Consider the following 8,977-nt stretch of genomic DNA (forward strand, 5'->3'; position numbering starts at 1 on the left):
TTTCTACAGTTTGGCAATTTGTTATCAACATGATTGAAAACAAATGATGTATGTGGCATAAAATTCTTTGAAAATCATATTATTTATTATGATACAAAGAAATAAAATTATGTACCACTGCGATATGAAAACCACTTTATGAAATTCTCAAAGCTAAGAAATTAAAGAACAAAGCATAAAGGACCAAAATAATATCGTCTACCGTCGAAAATAAATTGATTTGGAAATAATGTTGTCAGGTCATTAAAGATGCTATTTCGTCCTATTGTAAAGATTGTTGTAAATGGGAGAAATCTGACAAAAAGTCACTCGATTCCTATTTCAATAAATGTCTGAATATTGGCGATATTCGCTTATCACATTTCGAAAATGATTTAGAAATAAATAAAAGAATAAGTAATACGCCCATTTTTAGGATTAACAACAGCAATCAAGTACTCTCAAAGCATTTTGTGTTCGTATCGGCAAATTAGGCAACAATGCGGCGGTGGTATGACGTAACTACTAAAATACTACACGGAAGTCCTTTAAAAGGATGTAATTATACATTCATCCCAAACTACACAAAAACCCTTTCAAAATTATGTTTATTTTAGCTTCTAGACTGAAAAGAAAAACGGGTGTTATGGGGCAAAATATGTTACCCTGTATCGTAGGAAAAAACCAAGGAGTCCGAACATCTGACAAAAATTCCTAAACCTGACCTAAGTACATGCTTTAAGTAAGAAGTGTCTTAAAATCTGACGATAGTGTCCAAAAGTACAAACATAGATGGACATGATGGATGTGATGAACAAAACAGTTCAGTATAGTGTTTATGAAATGCTTCTGGTACATCATTATATCATTATATCATAATCTCGCGGTTGATTGAGTTCAGTCCAAACGGATGGTGAATACAAAACATTGTCATCAGCATATGTGAATATCACATAATCAAAAACGTTTCTACTTTCTTATAATTTGGCATATCTTGCAACAAAAGTCCTTATTTTATTACTACGATGTATTTTTTATAATTTGTATGAAAATATGTGAAGCTTAAAGAAAATAAATTATCATCATTTTTTTTATTCATAAATATATATGAAAAGGTTAATTGGCACAATTAAATTCCGAATTCCGAAAATTGGATTCAGGATTCTTTTGCCTTAATTTATGTATAATTGATACATTTTGAAGGCTGTACCTGAAGAGTTCTTATCCTAATTTTTACGGTGATTTTGTTTATAAAGCCCTTAAACTTAGTTACGATCCATGTAAACTAATTGATCCTTTGAATAAACCTATTCTTACAGTTTATCAATTTATCACAGTAGTAGAAAATATTGTTTTTATTGGTACTCAGATTGATTTTGTTTTTGTAGAAATAAAATATAACTAGATATATATTGTTGTATATATGTACAGCTATGAGAACTCATTATCATACATCTTGTCGATACTGTTTACTTATATTTTGGCTTTGCGCAAGGTCATGCGCTTCTCATACTGTTTATGACGTCTTTACACTAAATCCGTTGGATGTGTACTGATTAATACTTTAGTCTCGGAGAACATGGTTCATTTGTTAGTTGTAATTGGCTTTGATCTATATTTCAGTAACTGCGAGTACTCTTATTTCGGTGCTTTGTGTCTACTGATTTTATGTTAGTTATGTTGTGTCTACTGATTTTTACAGTTTGTTCTTATGTTGTGCTGTTACACCACTGTCTCAGGTAAGGGGAGGGTTGAGCGCTCACACACATGTTTAACCCCGCCACATTTGTATGTGCCTGTCCCAAGTCAGGAGCCTGTAGTTCAGTGGTCGTTGGTTCGTGTCTGTCGTATTTGTTTATGTTAAATTGTATTGTTATCAATTAGGATGTGACGGTGACCTATAATTGCTTTCATCCACTTCATTTGAATTATGTTGGATAGTTTTCTCATTGGCAATCATACCATTAACAGGGGCAGTCTTGTGGATACAAGTATAAATCTAAAATTCAAAATGACACTGAAACCTTTATCCAAAGTTTTGCTATTTGTTATCAACATAATTAAAAACAAATGATATATGTGGCATAAAATTCTTTGAAAACCAAATTAATACGCATGATACAAAACAAAAAAATAGAAATATTTACAACGGCAATATAAATACCATCCTATGAAAAATATCTCAAAGCTAAAAAAATAAAGAACACTGTTACAATGTAAAATTACCGGGGACAGTCTCTTAATAGATATAAAAAACTTAAAATGACATTAAAATTAGAAGAAACTAAAATTGAGTCAACGTAATAAAGCAATTGAACTTACCGTAATAAAAATAGTAAAGTTACTTCTTCGAACCAAATATCTGTCTTTCAATATCAATTTTTACTTAAAATAAATGTTCTGTAACAGTTGATAATATGAAATTTAAAAATAAATATGAACATCCAATCAACATGAGTTTCGTGGTAGTCTTGCCGTAGATTTGTATAAAAGAAGGTTAGGGTTAAATTTTGATATGAGCATTAACATAAAAGCATAAAGTTTATCTAACTAAATGCCAACTCAAAGTACCACATTGAAATGAACAAGCGGGAACGTTCTACGAAATTCGCCCAAATCGCCGGAGTTACTTATATGACCTCACCTTAAGTGAGCTATGTACTAGCTGAAGATGATCCATAAACTGTGATTCCTAAATGTAAATGAATAAGTCTGCGATAAGATCAGGACAGTAAGTCCCATCGCAAAAACATTCGTATAACGGTCTTCTTTACATAACATGTAAGCAAAAAATTATTTACTCTTTCTATTCGCATGTCCAATCGATATTTTTTTGGAAGTTTTATTATTAAAAAAAATGTATTGTTGCAATTACAGATGTATAGTGACACTCAATATTTATAGAACTTTCAAAGAAACAAATAACAGTTGATCAAATATGAATTTTTTTTATTATGAAGTAGTGTAATATACAGAGTAGAAAAACCATATCTTCTAACCTTCAATGGAACGTATCTTATCCAGTTAACCCTTTTTGCGTCTCCCTTTATCAATTACTTAAATGGGCTTCAAAGGCAACTCTCTACATGTGATATTTACACCATTTAACTGATTAATTGCACCAAAAACACGTTACGACAATTAAATAAAGATTGCATAGATATAGTTCACTATGTAAATTTATACTCTGACGTTTCCGTCTGAGTTCTGAAATATCGAATAGTTTATTAAACTATAATTAGAAATATATCTAACTTCAATATATATTTCAATATTATTGATTTTCGTTTGCGTAAGGTTCAGTGACAAACATTTAATGTGTATGTCAGGACGGCATATTCCAATACTCATCATTACTTATACTAAAGTAACACTAATGGTAGTATTGTGTATTTTGTGTGAATGTTTCATTTAAAAGTTGTAAAATATTCTTTATTTGTTGCTGGACGTTCATTGGCAAATATTGTACTTGTACTTGAAACGAAAACAAACTTAAAGCATTCTAATTTGCTATATTGTAATTTCACGGTATTTGGTGGCTGTAACAATTTTTTCCACTAAAAATGAAGAGAGGACAGTAACTTAAAACAAACCCGGGAACAGAATGTTTTTATAATCATTTTAAAATTAATTACAGATAAAAGATGGATCCACCAGACCAAGGAAATTGCAATCTCCCTGACAACTTACTCAATACCTTACAACGAACTGTCAACAACACATCAGATGAAGTCTTACACCTACAAAACCAATTGAAAGCATTTTCCCTTCTGCAAAGCCATCAGCTGAACCCATCATGTCCAATCCATTTGGGTTTGATTTAAAGGAGCCATTACAACAAAAAGTAGCCGCCTCTCTGCTTGAACTTGGTCGTAATCATCATGAACCATGTATTCCTTCACTGGTAACTTCACTACAGAACATTGGTTGGAATGTACGCATACAGAACTGGTCCGTATCAACTATCCACAGCCAAATGACAATAGCAACATCTTTACCACACTGTATCTCAACCAGTAAGTTGCTGTACCTACAAACATCCCAGAATTTGCTACGCCCTCTAGCACCACTCACATGTCAAGAACTTATGCTGGCTCCAGAACATCTGTGACATCAACACAATGCAATTGTCCAAATTCATCAGAAGTTACTACTATTTTTTCCTGCTGTCAAGACTGTATAGATGCTCTTACATTAACCAACATGTTAATAAACCACAAGCTTTCCCGACTAAATGAGATTTGTACTACTATACAAGACATGCTGAATACATCTGTTTTACAGAAAAGCAAACTGATTCAATATCTAGGTAACCAATGTAAAAACCAGATCAGCATCCACAGACAGGTTTCTCAACTGATGATATCAGGGTTCGATGGTATTTATGCTTGCTCTTCCGTTCACTCCACTCAACAACATACCCTAATGTCATCAACCAATACTACGTCGACATCATTGAGACCTGCATTCAATTTGCCTTCATTTACCTCATCCATCAGCGCTGAACAAGGCTTGATGAGAACAAGTAATTTGAACAACAAATCTCCAATACAACTGATGTTAACGAACAACCAACAGTCAACCGGTACAGAAAAAACCACTGTAACACCTTCAAATAAACAAACACCAGATAATCCACCAATACTGACTCCTCATCTACCTGTTCATATCACTATTGATACTCCAGCATCTATCTCACAATCACCTCCGGTTCTGACTCCACAGCTACCTGTTCAGATTACTATAGATACTCCAGCCTCTATCTCACTATCACCTCCGGTTCTGACTCCACAAGTTTGTACAAAGTCTACTTTTGATCTGCGTAATGCAACACCATCATCTTGCAACTACTCTAAGTCACTCAAGTCTACTCTTGAAGATCACATGGAACGAATCCAAAAAAGTGAAATTTCCAACGCCTACAGCATCCTACAAGATTCGGCGTCATCTCAAATTTCTACAGCATAAATGTCACCAGTGCTCTGTAGAAAACGTCTCTTTATCGGTGACGACAGCGATTATGTGGAGCAAATCAAGGTTGTAAAGCGTGCACATTCATCAACCAACGAACCAATTCATAGTCTAACCGATTACTGTATATGTACTTTTTTTCGCGTGTACTTATTTTCGCGCAATCGGTATTGGCGATGAATTCGCGTGTATTTAATTTCGCGGATGTGCCGTAAATATCAAAACATTAATAACGGATTTTCTTTATTAAGTCAATAAAGTGAACAAGAGTTTCGATTTAACAAGGTAAATAGCCTTGAGGCATTAAAGTTCAAAGGGGGTAGAATTTATTTTATAAAATGATTTTTAAAATGATTTCCGATGTATGTGTGCATAAATAAACTATGACATTTGAAACCTTATTACCAGTCAATACATACTTGTGTTCAAAAAAGTTTTGTATTTGTAAATATGTTTATTAAATATTTAAATTTTCATTAATTAAGTCTTAATTTGTTAAACAAAATATAAACTTATGAAAAAAGGACAGTGTAATTGTTTACAAAATAAACAAAGATTACTACTATTTAATCAACAAAACAGTAGGAAAGAGATTATTCTCCGATTAAATTGCAGTTACACAATAAAACTGTCAGATCGGCTTGGGTCATTATTTGTTACCTTTTATCCTTAATTAATTTTCTGTATGGATCACTGGTGTTGTTTTAACAGTTTCACTGTTCAAATGAGGTCATGTTAAGGGAAACCAGGTGAACGTTGTAAACTCCCGAGAAGATTATAGGTTTTGAAGGTTTTACATTTATCTAAGCTGCATTTGTATTCGCGTGTATTTATTTTCGCGGAAATATACCTACCGCGAAATTCGTGAAAATAAGTACACCGCGAAAAAACGTACATATACAGTATCTATCATGACTAGCTGGTATGATTGTAGGGCATAGCTCGTTCAAGGTGACAGACGATTGGCCAAGTTACAAAAGCCGTCAGAATATGGTTAACCTGTGGAACATCAAGCCATTTTATCTAAAGAGAAGCCTGAATCTCTACATATTACACTTGTATGCCCTCTACTGCGGCACAGAAAAACCAGCCTATGACGTTACTTCAAACAGGGTTTCGGAAGAAGTTTTGTCAGAAGTGTTAGAAAAGAACAGCTCACCTACATTTTTTGCACGAGATTTAGTTTGGCGTGTGCTTACTTTACGAGAGGTTTATCAGCTTCACCATGGAAAAGATAGTTTCAGCATAGTAATGTCAGCTGTTAAAAGAGCTACAATTGATAACTTCAATATCAGCGACAATTTCTGGGACACATCTTGCATTGATTTCATTCACAAATCAAACAACTACTTCTTCAAGAACAAACTCCGTTCTAAGGTGTTTCAGATGTTTCTACGTGGGAATCTTCCTAAAGTCGAACTTAGTCACGACAACAGCTACTGAAAGCTTACTTGACTGTCATACTTTTCTCACTCGGAAGTACATTTGAACGTCCGATTTAAATAGTCTTAACCTTGTATTAAGTACTTAGTATTTTTGTCACTACGTTGTCATTTAGTTACAGAAGAACTTTTTGTTTACCATGGGCTGTATAATGTGATAACGGCTTTTCTTGAATTAAACAAAAATATGTGGTATTTTTTAAAATTTATTTGAACATTTATGTATTTCTTGCATGCTGTGAATTACGTTGACGGTAACTTTACTTAAAGATAAAAGAGTACCAGTTGGTGCAGCAATTGTCAACTATTTGAAGTATCTAATGGATAAGATATTTTTAAAGTGGATATTAACAGATTATAAACAGCATGTTCATGTATACAAATAATAATCTAGTTGATGTTTTAGGTGTCAGGTAAATCATAACCTTGCAGTTGTTATCTTCTCTAAATTATGTTTAAAAAAAGAAATGGTAAAAGAAATGTAAATATTTGCATGAAAAGAATTCGGTTGGTGCTGTATGTGTATATTCATATAAAAATTATTTATTAAATGTGTTAGTTACAGTATATGTAATATATGTAGAAATGAAAATAAATATTTATGTAATATTCGACGTTATTTTTTTTGTTTACTTCATTTTCCTTTTCTTGGTCGATACTTGTGTCCCTCAATTATACCAGTACATGTATATTTATATATATATATCTATCATAAAAAATGAACACCAAATGCGAAACAGAATAAATGTCACCTAATCAAATGTAAATGTACTGGTAAACAGTGGGAAGATGCTTGGCGTCATTTGGCGACAATGAAAGACCCTCAAAGGCATTCAAATTCGTTAGACACCCCAGATTTACAGTAGTGAAAAATGTAATGGAACTAAACATACTAATATATATATGAGCCGGTATGGTATGATTGCAAATGAGACAACTCTCCACCAGAGTTGATGAAGTGGTAGTAAGCAATTATAGACCAGCGTGTAGCCTTCAACAATAAGAAAAAAAACCCATACCGTATACCAGTAGTCTACTATACAAGGCTCCGACATGAAAAATGTGATAGAATTCAAACGAGAAAACTAACGACCTAATTAATTTATAACAAAACAAATATAACAAACATGAATCAACGACAAACACTGTACTACAGGCTCCTGACATGGGACAGACACATGAAGAATGTACTACAGGCTCCTGACATGGGACAGACACATGAAGAATATACTACAGGCTCCTGACATGGGACAGACACATGAAGAATATACTACAGGCTCCTGACATGAATGGGACAGACACACGAAGAATGTACTCCGGCTTCTGACATAGGAAAGACACATGAAGAATGTAATATAAGCTCCTGACATGGGACAGACACATGAAGAATGTACTACAGTGTTTATTTCCCTACGTTTACTTCAGATTGCAGTTCGTTTTCTTTTATTTTATGATAAATTTTTTTATAAATATCGTAAAGGAATTTTGGCAGAATGTGATTTAAAAAAATATGCTATTAACTATATAAAATTCACTTTTGCATACAGAAATCAAACATAACAATGGAGATCAAGAAGTCGTTATTTCGACTACAGTGGGCTGTCCATTACCAAGGCGAAAGATAAAAAGACAGAGAGACAAAAACACAATATACCCAAGAACGTTAAATAGATTAGCATCGATAATAACTGAATTGAAGATCATTACTCCGAGAGGGTTTAGTTGGTATTACAGAAACGGGAACACAGTTTATATTGACTGTAACAATCTACGTTTCACATACATGATTCTAAACTAAACAAACAATGGTTTCGTAATTTAACTGAACATATGAAAATCCCATAATTTCATGGCTTTCATATATATTTCTCTTTTTCTCGAAGCACACATAAAAAAGACATGAAATTATAAAACTATTCGGAAAAAAATAAGGCTCTGACCTAGGAACCCCCATCTGGATCTGCAACTGCCTTCACACGCATCGTATTCTTTTTCATCAACCTCTTCCATTGGCCTCTCTCTGGTTACTTTTTTCATCACATACACTTACTCTTAAAATTTCACAATCGATACAAGCTATCAAGTACTAAATTGCAAGAGCATATCGATCCTGATTTCTGTTGGTCGCTTATCTATTCTTTGACCATTATGATAGTAACTTCCTATCGTCATATCTGTTATGCTAATTGTTAAAGGTTGTACGGTGACCTATTGTTGCTTACATTTCCGTCATTTGAACTCTAGTGGATAGTTGTCTCATTGGCAATCATAAAATCTTACATTCATTTTTTCTCCTTAGGGATAAATATCAGAAGGGAGGACTCCGATATTCCACATCGATCTCCATAGAATTAATTGGATACAAAAAGTTCATATGAAAAAGTAATTTTGATATTGCACAAGGTCACATATTTTCAGACTGTTTATGATGATTTCATTCAAAATCCATGTGATGTGTACCGATTGATTTTTTAGCCTGGGAAACATTTGTCATTGGCCTTGGACTACCTTTCAGTAACTACGAGTACTCTGAGGTTGGTACTTTGTTAGTTGATTTTGTGCTGTGTGTCGATGTGATGAGTCAA

Source organism: Mytilus californianus, unplaced genomic scaffold (genome assembly GCF_021869535.1).
Source record: "Mytilus californianus isolate M0D057914Y unplaced genomic scaffold, xbMytCali1.0.p SCAF_1, whole genome shotgun sequence".
Classification (NCBI taxonomy): domain Eukaryota; kingdom Metazoa; phylum Mollusca; class Bivalvia; order Mytilida; family Mytilidae; genus Mytilus; species Mytilus californianus.